The 13581-nt window shown below is 36.5% G+C and overlaps 1 long non-coding RNA gene across 1 annotated transcript; it reads left to right on the forward strand.

The window, feature by feature from the left end:
• Positions 1–638: 638 nt before the first annotated feature.
• On the forward strand, positions 639–11431 carry LOC110063428 (uncharacterized). Its single transcript, XR_016206705.1, has 5 exons — positions 639–833; positions 3137–3226; positions 4099–4167; positions 4324–4389; positions 10109–11431. It is a non-coding gene; the product is annotated as an uncharacterized LOC110063428 (long non-coding RNA).
• The last annotated feature ends 2150 nt before the right edge of the window (positions 11432–13581 follow it).

The following is a 13581-nucleotide window of genomic DNA, read 5'->3' on the forward strand; positions in this document are numbered from 1 at the left end:
GAGGAAAAGGTGGGATCTGAGGAAGTATGATTTGATTGGCTAGATTCGTGGATAATGAGATGTTCACTAATTCAACGCTGGTTTCCTTCCCGAAAAGATCCATTGGTTGGTCTCTGCCTAAAACCGATTGATTACAGCAACAACAGCCCCTGGAGAAGATTAAAACTGGCTTGTTACAACAACTGCAGAAATTCTGGCGCGCTCATTGACTCTCTTCTTCGGATATCATCCTTTAATGGTAACTGCAGGTTTTGTTTGCGGAAAATCGAGAGCAGAATAAGTTGGAATATCATCAGGTAAGGTATTCTTGCGCATTAGAAAAACAACTAGTGCGTTCACATCAACCAGAAGTCGATTTTTGCATGGTAGTTCCAGCAATACGGGATACATGCTCCCTTTGTTAAAACCCGTAAGGTCTGTAGAAGCTCTAAAGCAACTGTTAGTTTTAAGATCAACAAAGGGATATTTCAAGGAATGAAACTAGCGTTGAATTAGTAGCTTATTCGCTGTGCCCCTGCTCACCGTTTACTGAAACATGTGTCTGAGTCTTCGAAGGCCACCTTTTCCTCGCGCCAAGGCCCCGCCGGCTAAGAAAAGACAGGCGGCCCTGGGACTCGACTAATTTGCAAATTGCAAATTTTTCGCTCCTTTCCCGCACGAGGTTCTTGGAAGCTCCGGTTCTTGGCCTAATGCCGTGTCTATATGACAAAAAATGTTCCCAAACGTGTTCCTGACACAAACTTTTGGTGGTGGAACCTTCTGGAGGGAAATTCGCTCACCTATTCAAGTGCCAGAAACAGCAAGCGACCTCAAGATGCAAAGTGTCATCCTCGGTGTGTAATGAAAGCTTTATGTTTTATTACGTTTTTATTGCTACTTTTGAGTACTTAAATATGTCATTTCCATAATTTCACTATTGTCAACTCAATTTGATGACGACCAGCTTTTCGTCTTGCAACGTTCCAAGGAAACCTTTCAAGGAAAAATTCTTTTACATAATCATAGGGGAAAGGGGGGGTGGGGAGGTGAGGTGGGGGGGGGGGGGTGGGGGAGGAGGCTGTGCATAGGGCGGGGAATTGACTTTTCAAATGTCCCAACCGAGGGCTAATATTTTGCATCAGAACCACTCAGGACACCACAATAATATTGGGATCAAATGTCCCTTGCTCTGACCCTTGATGAGGGGGACATTAGGGGGACCTGAACACTGCAATAGCTCAAAAAAATTTGGGAAATGCTGCAATATCACAAAAATACCAAAGCACTTCAATAACAAGTGAAAACTCAATGCCATACTGAAACTACTACTCTGCAGGGATGGATCCAGGATTTTTCTTAGGAGGGGTGCACCACTAAAGGCCCAGATACGCAGTGCACATTTTTTCTCGACTTTGCTATATGGTTGCAGCATTTCATGCAGCATTAGGTGCAATATTTGATGAGTGGCTTCTAAGCTGAACACTGAAATTTGCGTCATACCTTAGCATGAAATGTTGCAGATAGTGGACACACAAAGAAATTTGTTGCATGCAATGTTACAGAAGTAGGACAAAATTCTACCGCTGCAACATTGTGCACACTACTGCATGCAACAATTTCAGGGGTGGATATATGATGCAATTTAGCCATTGCATGCAATAGTGCATGCAGCATTGCACAATGTATCCAGGCCTTAAGGAATGGCATAACTGACTCGTGAGGTAAACAAATTTAAAAAGCAAATACGAGGAAGAAGGCATTATCTCAGGGGGGTGCACAAGTAACATCCATTGGCATGTTGGCTCATAATTAACAAAAAAAGTAACTTATCTTTTTTCGATTGGAAACTGGAAAAGGTTCAGAAAATGTTGGAGAACTTGGAGGACGATTTTTAATACCATCCAAAATGCTAAAAAACCATATCCTGCAAGTTCAGAGAATACCACAATGCCACAATTCGAGATTAAAATTACCAAAATACTGCCAGAAATATTGTCGAAATTATACCACAATACAGCGAATCCCAATGTCCCCCTCCTTGACAGACGGAAACAAAATTAGAACTGAAACACAACAGGATCATCTTTAACCATGTGTAATAGGTTTTGAAGATACACTTTTGTAGCATAGTTTGAAATCGATGGAGTAACACCTTTTCCATAATTATTTTGAACAAAATACAATACAAGTATGGACCAGCATTTGTTTGCTGTAATTAAACAACTTTGCAGTAAGTTATGGTACTAATAATTAAAAATGGTTAAAAAAACCAATGAGCTTCAGGGTGCTAGACTGTTTGTTGGCAAACAAACAGTCACACGCAAATTGAACTACACTTGCTCAGTCCCTTCCTCCACCCCACCTACACAGTTGAACATGTGCACCCGCAATTTCTCCACAATTGCAACATTGTATTGGGTGGGCAGGGGGAACAGCAATGCATTTTGAAAATGATAGCAGTGCTTTTTCAAACTCTGTTTGTGAAACACAGGTAATTCATGCCATGACACGAGTGTCCCAGGGACTTTCACCATTGTAGATATATTTTCAATACAGTACTGATTGGCAACAGAATGTGATAGGGCCTTGCTTGTACACATAACCTGTGTAAAAAGGTTGTTCATTTTAAAATATAATTAGGGATGAAACAGTAGATTAGTGATGTGGAGGAGGTAGGGTTTACTTGAATTGCAGGACACAATATTATTTTTGCTCCTTCCATCCCAGGGGCATATCCAGGATTTTTCTTTGGAGGGGGTACACCATTGTTTTACTTCAACACCAATAAACCACATAGTTTGTTTGTTTGGTTTTTTTTTTTGTAGAATACCAGTTATATTAGAAAGCCACATGTCGTCTCGGGAGGGGAAGGGGGGTTGCATACCCCCTGCACCCTCCCCCTAGATCCATCCCTGTATCCCTTGAAGAATTTTTTTTTCATACCTGTTTGACATTCCTTCCTCCTTAACCATTTTTTTTGGGAATTTCTCCTTCCCCCCTTCCCAGCAAACAATAATCCAACGGACAACCCTTTGCATTTGATTTGTTTGTAATAGGTTTTCTTCAGTGATTGTTTGAAGATATTTGTGCGCATGATGTTACTATTGTACTTGAAAAAGTCAGCACTAAATCACTTATCAGTGTCTGTATTACTTAGTCAAAACATGAAGCACATGAACATAATCTGGTGATATTGGAGAACTGAAAGACTAATGGTGGACTTCAGATACAGCTGCATGTATTAAAGGTAATTTTTGGTGTACATGTATATAATTATGAGAATTAGGAGTTCACTCTACATAGCAGCTACCATATGTAGTATCAGCTGGAATTCTGTCTCCTGAGAATTGATGAAAGGGAGAACGTGACATATCTTATTGTAGAGATGCCGGGACTCCTTTCTCACAAGTTTGAACTTATCTTGATTTAGTTGGTATAGTGTGATCATCCCAGTGAGGGTACTTCTGAAAAGAACTGTTGTTGGTGATTGATGTTTTGACAACCTAAGAGGAAGTCATCTTCAGAGTCAAGTGAATAGTGTTTGTCAGTCGATGGTGTTAAAAGTCCGGTCCATTGAAAGTGATTGGTCAGTTTAGCCATGATGGTTCAGTATTGGCTGTAAGACTCGTGTAAAGTTTGTCATCAGGCATTGGTCAGATCATTGGCCAGAACATCAGTCACCAACAACAATTCTTTTCAGAACTATCATCACCCAGACGATTACACTAAATAAACTTTTGATACTCCTGGGTTCAAACCATTTGCTATGTTATCTTGATTTGTTAAGGGGGTTAAATTGACAGTTTACTTACCTGGAGAAAGCAACTTTGCAGTATTTATGATGGAGCATTTTTACAGATGTTTATTTTTGGATTATTTTCTTTAGTCCTGGGAATGTTCAGTACAGTTCTTAGTGACAAAATATGAACTGTGGGAATTTGCTCTTTATTATGCTTTATGGGTCCCTGGAAAAATGTAAACAAAGCTGCAGTTGAAACAATCACTTTATTGATAGCATATTTAATACAATTTTCAATTTTACATGTAATAACTTCTACTCAAAAGTAAACAGCAGCTGATAAGTCTCTCATTGAAATATTTTCTGTCATTAATTATCAGGTAAACAAGAAGCAAACAACAACATGGGACCACTACGATCAATGGAGGAGACAGATACAGCTTGATCAGGTCAGTTTATATTTCTGGTATCTGCAAGTATACCTACACCTGTATATATTATTACTCCTAGTAGTTCTAATTCCATCAGTTAAATTTATAATGCTAGAGTATGCTAACAGCAAGAAATCATAAGTAACTCGATGATACGTTTGTAACTCTTATCAGGGTAAACAAGAAGCACATAAACATCAAAATATCAGTAGTGGAAGTGAAATGCATCAGACATGGCAGGTGAGTTGAAGTTTTTCTTTACATGTAGTGGATGAATGCATCACTATAATTTAAGTCACTTTGAGGATTGTATCATTGTAGAATGGAAGAGAAATCCAGCGGATTACGGTTTTTGACATTGCTGCTAAGTTGCATGACAGTCATTGGTGTCAGTCTGGTTATTTGGAAACATTTATACCTTAATTTTTGATTGGGATGAAGAAAGTTTGCAGGTCTTTGTTTTTTTCTTGCAAGGATTTGTCAACTGAAAATGGTGCTTTTTCTCCTTAATGCTGGTGATGTAGTCAATTATTGACCAGAAAGTTGTAGTCTCTCAGGTTATAAGTGTTGACCTACATAAACTAAACACAGCCTGCATAGCAAGCATTCCAGAGGGAGAGTGAAAACTATTGATAAAGCAGGGGGTGGTGGGGCAACTGAGGGAATGCTTCCCTGCAAACCCTATGATTCTGAAAAACTCCTACAGTTCAATTTCATGGATGAGTTCATTTATTGATTGACAACTTGTCACTGAGCGTTACAATATTGCATTCTTCAGAAAACTCCAGAACAGCACTACTTTCAAATTGATTTAAAGTAAAAATACCCCAAGTGTTCAGAAAAAAAAATTGTTTCTGTTTGGATTAAGTTATACTGTCAACAAAGTTTTCAAGATATAATGTATGCAAAAAAAAGTCTGCGTTTCCTGGTGGCATCTTTAGGTGTTTATTTGTTGTAACATCAGCGTGCGACCACAAAGATGTTTATTTTTTACTTAACAAACAGTAAAATGTTGATTTACGTCAATGTGTAAGCTCAAAGATGTTGATTTCACTTCAAAAACAGTGAGATGTTGATAATCTTCACAAGAAAGCGTGACGGCAGAGATGTTGATTTCAATTCAAAAACAGTTAAATGTTGACTTCACGTCAATGCATAAGCTCCAAGTTGATTTCACTTCAAAAACAGGAAAATGTTGATTTCATGAGAATGTGTGACCATAGACAGGGCTGTAAATAAGGGCCATAACCTGTAATACCTAGCTGTTTATGGCTGAGTATGTTTGATGGAACCTTGATGTTATGGGTGAACTGGCCTGTAGTTGATACAATTCACCCATTAAGTAACAAGTTTGCTATGGGTTAGGGCTACAGGTGAATAAAAACTTAATGACAGCCCAGATAGAGATGTTGATTTCACTTCAAAAACAGTGAAATGTTGATTTCATGCCAGTGCATAAGCTCAGAGATGTTGATTTTACTTCAAAAAACAGTGAAATGTTGATTTCATGCCAGTGCATAAGCTCAGAGATGTTGATTTTACTTCAAAAACAGTGAAATGTTGATTTCATGCCAGTGCATAAGCTCAGAGATGTTGATTTTACTTCAAAAACAGTGAAAAGTTGATTTCATGCCAGTGCATAAGCTCAGAGATGTTGATTTTACTTCAAAAACAGTGAAAAGTTGATTTCATGCCAGTGCATAAGCTCAGAGATGTTGATTTTACTTCAAAAACAGTGAAATGTTGATTTCATGCCAGTGCATAAGCTCAGAGATGTTGATTTCACTTCAAAAACAGTGAAATGTTGATTTCATGCCAGTGCATAAGCTCAGAGATGTTGATTTTACTTCAAAAACAGTGAAAAGTTGATTTCACAAGAATGTGTGACCGCAGAGATGCTCATTTCACATAAGGAACAGCGAAATGCTGATTTTGCAAAGTTCTTGTGATTAGGGTTAAAGTTAGGATTAGAGATTATAATCTGATTTCGCTAGTAGATAGCCAAGTGTGTTGGTTCCACTGTGAAAAAGGCAGATTTTCTTCCAAAACTGTGCAAACAAGTGAAAAAAGTCCAGGTCAGAGTTAGAAAAATCATTTGCACTCAATTTACTGAGAATGAGGCCCTTTATTTGAGATAGTCTGTCTGTTTCCTGTTCAACAAATAAACTCCTAAAGACACAGCCAGGAAAAGTCGAGTTTTTTGCTTTCGTTATATCTCGAAAATGAAGCAAAAACCAGTGACAAAAATACACAACAATGTTTTTCTATTTAACCGAAGGCCATGTGCAAAAATTCAGGCACTTTTGAGAAAAACATTTTCCACACAAAATCATCACTTAGTGTGGTTTTGCACCAAGCCCTTCAATTATAAAGCTATGCACATATTCCTTTGTAGGGCAATAAGTCAAATGTTAGCTATACGACTTTATTATATCTCTCAGTTAGTACACATGCTGTGATTGGTCAGTTTAGTGGGCTGTATTCTCCGGTATGACCTGCTAAAATTTAAACTTATTTTTGTTGCCAAACTGTTCTGTGATTTATTGCCAAGTGTTCTTAACTTTTATAGCAAGTTAAAGTTTAAAACTTTCTTTTACTCTAAATTGTGTGTTAAAGCATGCTAAGGACTTGAAAACAATTTCAAATTGGCTTGTTTTGCTTTCAAGGTGCATTGGAAATTTGAAGCCGTTCTGTGTGAGTAGAAATCATTCCAGAACCCCTCAGGCACACAGTAAAGATGTAATAAACATCTTACTAACCTCATCTTCTTGGTCTGCTCTGTAAGTTACGGATCCTCATTTTTCCCCTTTTATTTATGGCCTGCGTGCCTCACGGTTTTTTTCCATAAATTGATGGGGAAAAAGCTTGGCCTGTAACTTGCAGTATGGATCTCGAACTTGGTTAGTAAGAGGTATAGCTTTTCCTGTGGTTTAGTCTTTTACATTCACTAGCTTGACAACTGACTGATAGCTCCAAATTTGCACTGACAAATCTGCTTTGATGTCAACATTCAAACTTAATTTAGCAACATCCAAATTTTATCAGACAATTCATGTTTTGATCTCAACATCCATACCAGCCAAATTTATAATGTCTAGAAAGAAATTATCCAACACCTAATTTATATAAGGAGACAATTAATGCATCACATCTGGGACAACTGACAAATGATTCCAAATTTTAACTGACAAACCATGTTTTGATCTTGGCATCCCTACTTACAACAGACAAATGATTCCAAATTTTAACTGACAAATCATATTTTGATCATGGCATCCCTACTTACAACAGACAAATGATTCCAAATTTTAACTGACAAATCATGTTTTGATCATGGCATCCCTACTTACAACAGACAAATGATTCCAAATTTTAACCGACAAATCATGTTTTGATCTTTGCATATGTGCAGATCAGACAACTGACAAATGATTTCAAATTTTAACTGACAATTCGTGATTGATCTCAGCATCCTTACTGGTAACTGACAGATTATTCCAAATTTTTATCCGACATAAATAAAGTTTTGATCTCCACACCCTCACTAACAACTGATCTGTATATTTGACCACTGACAGATAGATTGAAATTTGAAGTGACCATTCATATTTAGTCCTATTTAATTCGCTACATCGTTACTGGGACCTGACTAATAGGCTAGTCATGTTTTGATCTCGGCATCGTAGTCACCAATTGTCAGATGACTTGAAATTTTAACTGACAAATCTTGTCTCGATCACCACATCCTTTCTGGTAACAAACAGATTACTCCAAGCAGTGATGGAAATTAGCTCTCGCCTGCTCACCAATGCAATTGTGAAAAGCGTTGGGCAAGTAAAAATTATCGATCACTCCCAGTTTGGCAAGTACGATTTTCTTTTTTGGGAAATTATTCAAGCTTAAATATATTGAGAACACTCCTTTTTATTTTCCATTTTGGCAAGAATATCTCTAAACGAAAACTTCTCATTGCTTTTATTTTACCTTTTTTGATCTTTCGAGATACCTAAATAGTTTGACAATATTCAACATGTTGCTTCAGAAAGAGACAAAATGAAATAAGGCTTCCTCCAGTGATAATTTACGTAACAGTTTTACGTCTATGAAGGGACACTGCTAGTCTCTAGTTGAGCCAGCAGTAATTAGTGCATGAGAATTAGAATTGAAGATTTGCTTGGTAAGAAATGAATTTCACAGTGATTCATCTTGAAATAGAAACTGATTTGAAGGAAAAACGTCAGTCTTTCAAGTGCCGATAAGTTATTTACTCCAGTGTCTCGATTCAGTGGATATATGCGAATTCGTTAGTGCTAAAATATGAAAGAATTTCCAAGGAGTGCCAAAAGTAAAGTCTGCATACGAGCCAAGTGGCCCATCAGGCCGGAGCTTATCCCAGTTTCTGTAGCATGAAGCAACTAGGAGTATTTCTACTCCCCCCTGGATGGGATGCTAGTCCATCGCAGGGTTACCCCCAGCATTAAGTTTGCCAGTACCCATTTATACACCTGGGTGGAGAGAGGCACTGTGAGAGTAAAGTGTCTTGCCCAAGAACACAACACAATGTCCCCGGCCAGGGCTCAAACCTGGACCGCTCGATCCGGAGACGAGCGCACTAACCATGAGGCCACCGCGCCTCCCAGGAGTGCCAAAAGTTGATGATAAAAATGAGGATATATCAGTAAAATCAGTCTGCGAATCTAAGGAGGCATCTCATAAATGGACCAGGACAAGAAAGCCCAACACAAAATGGCAAGATGGGCTTCCGTGATTACTAGGTACTGAAAAAACATAGGGTTTGTGAATCATTGTGGAAATTTTTTTAGGAGGGGTGGCATATTTCTGGGCGAGTGAAAATAACACCAGGCAAGTGGATTTTCAGGGTCACTCATCCAAATGGTGAGTGCTGTCAAAATTTAATTTCCAACACTGTCCAAGTTTTACATGTAACTTAAATACCATTCATGTTTTCTCGTTTTTTCTTTTCTTTGGTATTTAACTTGCATATCATTCATCCTTCTTGCATCTAACAGATGAGCTCGACGAATATGAATTTTAAATGAGAAATCATTTACTGACCAAAACATGTTTCCTTTAACAACTGATGTCTCGCTGAAATTTCCAAAGGAGAAAAGACACTTCTTTGCTGAAAGGCTGTTTTTTTTTTGTTTTGTTTTTTGTATGGTGAAAGATACATTGGTTGGCAAATATTACAAAAATAAAGCGATTGAGATGATTACTGATTTTCTTTTTAACATTTGTTGGAATATCTTGAAATATTTGGGACGTATCTCAGTTCTCTTTGAAATGTTCTTGTCACCAGATAGTTTACTAGGTTGGCAGAGTTAAAGTAAATAAAGTGAGCACATTATGTACAACACTTTTATTGCAAATATTTTAGACACAAAAGGGAAGCTTTTCAATGGTAACTGTTGCTGAGGCATGTTATTCTTCACCTGGGTTACTGTTTAAAAAGTCTACATCTTCAACAACAACAATACGAACAACAACAGCAAAAACAGTTATTGACTTAAATAGTGTCACAGGTGCATTGTCATCAATTTTACGACTGTTGTTTCTATTGTTGAGTCTGAAGCCCAAAAATGTGTTATGGTGTAGTAACAAGTCTGCAAATTCAACTTCAACTTCAACTTCATTCCTCTCTGTTTAAAGAACAACGGAAATCAAGAACATCGTGTAGCCATAGTTACTGTGAATAATGTTGATGTGTTCTGATCCATTAGCTTACAAAAGTTATCAAAATCCAATTTCTCTTTACAAAATCAGTACAATGTCAAGAAATCGGGTGATGAGAATAAAGACAATCATCAATACGGGAATTTTGTAGCCAATGTGTATGGAAAAGGATGAAGAAAGCTTCACATTGTTGGAAAGAAAATGCAAACGCAACACAGAGCTTCAGTATAATATATATCAAACATTTTTGTTTTCTTTCTTTCAGGATTTCTCAGTGATCAGACGATTGATGGAAGATGAAGGAAAAGACAAGACACTAGAGGCAACATTAAGAAGACAGGACGCTTAGGACAAGACATAGTATGCAAGGGACAAAAGTAAGACGAACTGAGAGATCGAGAGATTTTTTTCAACCCAAAACGTAGAATGTGTAAGACAGGATTTTTTCCGTTGACCAAACGTTTAGGATCGGCTTTGTTTTCCTTACAATTGACTAGAACACGAAGGTTATCTATAGAAATGAACAGGCCCAAAAAATGATTTACAGTTAGGATTTGTAGAAAATGTGTCGTCAGCTTTGCTTTACAAATTTTAATTCAGTTTTAATCACTTTGTCTTTGTTCACGATGCGAGAGCTTGGTGGATTGTGTGACTGACGCGTACGTGGCTCTTGAGCATCAGTGCTGTTGCGTTACACTAGCAGCCGTTGAGAATATGTTAATGAGGCTTTGTGCGGGAATTTCTATACACGGCATTGCAACAGGAGATTTAACTGTTAATTTAGCAAATAAAGGTTGTGAAGTGCTTTTTGATATTTTGTTGGCTTGTTTAGACAAACGGCAAGACAGCAGGGTACCAAAAGAAACTTTATTTCCTTTATTTTCTGGGTTAGTTAGCAGTTAAAATGTACGATAACATTTCCTGAATTTGATTAATTCCCGTGCAAAACTTTGTTAACATGTTCTCAACAGTCGTTAGTGTAACGCAACACTACTGATGTTCAATAGTCACGTACGTTTCTATCGTATGATTCACCGAGTTCTCGTATCGTGAGCTTCGAAAGCCTTTGATTTTCCTTGAGAAGTAAATTTTTACAGTTAGCCTTCGTTTTTAGAATCACAACTTTTTACAAGTTTCTTTCACGGACCAATTTCAGAATGGATTGTCTTATTTGTCCAACATCTCCCAACCAAAAGCGAGTTTAAAAAGTTTTCTTGAAACCAGCTAAGTTTTTGTCGAGTTAGTTTTGTACAAAATCTATTTCTCTTGTTTATTAAATGTTTTGTAAAAATTGTCTTGACTGCCTAAATTTACTTCTAGAGTAACCCATGTCAAAATTTTTAATTTCCCGCCAAAAAACTTAGAAAAAATACGGGTGCCTAAAATACGCATGCGCCAATTTTTATTTTCCCGCCAAAAAACTTAGAAAAAATTCGGGCGCCAAAAATACGCATGCGCCGTTTTTTTTTAAATTTTTTCCTGTAAATATTTTTTATTACTACGTATTACTATTATTACTATTCTTAACTGTTATTCAATAAAGTTTTATTTCATCCACTCAATAAAAGTAATAAATATAACATTCAAACTTGTTTTGTCTTCTTTGTTTCTTTCATTGACATCAACTAACTTTAATTAAATAATGACAAATCAATAACTCACAAGTTTTCTTTAATTAGTTTATTGAAATTCAATTAAATTAATTACAGGTGTCATCAAAAACTTTGCCCTATATATACTAAGACTTTTGGCGGGAAAATTAGAAAAAAATTGCACAGCGTTTCCCCTGACAACTTTTTGGACAAAAATTCAAAGGAGGTACCCCTATAATTTTTCCCGCCAAAAAAAAATCAACATATTCCATTTTGAACACAAACTAACGAACAATTTTGATTCCAATCATTTAAGTTTTTCCAAGAAACTAAAATTTTGAATCCAGTAAATGTTGGTTTGTGTTCAAGATGGTATATCCATGATGATATCTTTTAAATAGTCAGCCATAAAACGACGAGCAGCTAGCAACCTATTTACAAAAATGAGAAGAGCAAGTTAAAATTTCTACAATTGCAGCGTTTCTACACAACACTGGGAAGGTGAAAATATTTAAGAAAGTTTATACAGCTGGGTAACTTAAGCCCCAACTACATAAACTCTCTTAACTATAGCGATTCTAAAATGTCGCCGCCTTCTCAATGTTGTGCAGAAACGTTGCAGCTGTAGACATTTTAACTGGCTCGTCTCATTCCTGTAACTAGATTTCTAGCTGCCCGTCATTCACAGCTTAACTATTTAACGTGATATCATCATGCAATGTCTTTCAAGAAGATAGCAAAGGCAAGCCATGAACCCGATTACTCCTACGAAATATTAAAAAACCGTGAAAACGTCAATCTAGTCCTAGAGTTTGAAAAATTTTAGAGCAGCCGTTACTTTTAACTGAGATAGAATAGCAAAACCCGACAAATTATAGGCCGATTAAAAAAATGTTCATGGCTTGCTTCGTTATCTTCTAGAAATTACTTCCAGCGAGGTGTTAAAGGTTAATGTCTGGTTATCAAGCTTCAAGATGTATCGATATCCTATGGCTTCTGTTAAATATTTGTTTTATCAAAGCTTTATCATTTGCCAACGAAAGCAATAACATTTTAGAAGAATCAGACAATTGAAACTACAGCTTTGATAAGCAGTAGAGCTAATGGCAAATGTTTGATAAATTTTTGTCCGTAGCAAACGATAGCGATAAAATTTTAGAAGAATCAGACAATTGGAGCTACGTTCGTGATAACAAATATAATTAGTGAACACGAAAGATAGCGATAAAATTTTAGAAGAATCCGACGATTGAAGCTACCTTCGTGATAAATGCAATTTGTTAATACAAAATTTAGCGATAAAATTTAGAAGAATTAGACAATTGAAGCTAAGTGTTGAAAATTGAAAGATTTAATAGCGAGTACCTTTAGAAGAAAAAACAAATTGGAGCTACAAATTTATCTATTCGTGAATATTTTCGGTAAAAATGTCTATCAGTCCAAATAGTAGCTTTAACATTTTAGAATATTTAGCATTGCATTGAAGCTACCTTTCTAAATTTCGATATATCTGACAGTACAAGTGAAAGCCAAAACAATTTGACCTACATTTCAGAAAAGCGATAATGAAAAAGTTGCTTGATACCAGACATAATTCAATACAACCTCGCTGAAAGTTTAACTAGAGGATATATCTGGTTTCTGATTGACCTTTTTGCGCTTATTCCCCTTCCGAAGAAACAAAATATAAACCGAACGTTTTCCGTACACAAATGTACCAAAAATTTCTGCCGATAAATCTAGTATTTTCAGGAAACGAAGATCAATCCAGAAACCCAATATCCTCTTCTAGAATTATTGATTTAAAAGGTGGCTCTGCATGTCTTGCACAATAACCGTCAAAAAAAACTTGCGTGCTTTTTACCATAGCGTATGAAACGAAAAGAAAAAAAGAAACACGAACGAAACAACGAAGAAAGCATTAGATAATACGCTGAGATCATGTCAACAAATGTTTCAAATATTCAAAAAGTAACGAATAAAGTTGCAAACAAATTCAGATTTATACACGAATCGTTAACGAGATCTGGATTAATTTGAAATGTTTCAAAATTTTAAATGACGAAAAGAAACGACAGAAATTGTTTGATAGTTATACTGAACACTTTTTATTTGCTTCAATGCAAGCTGCAGCATCTTCAGATCA

Source organism: Orbicella faveolata, unplaced genomic scaffold, assembly GCF_042242905.1.
Source record: "Orbicella faveolata isolate gen_17 unplaced genomic scaffold, um_ofav_v1 contig_15, whole genome shotgun sequence".
Taxonomy (NCBI): Eukaryota; Metazoa; Cnidaria; class Anthozoa; order Scleractinia; family Merulinidae; genus Orbicella; species Orbicella faveolata.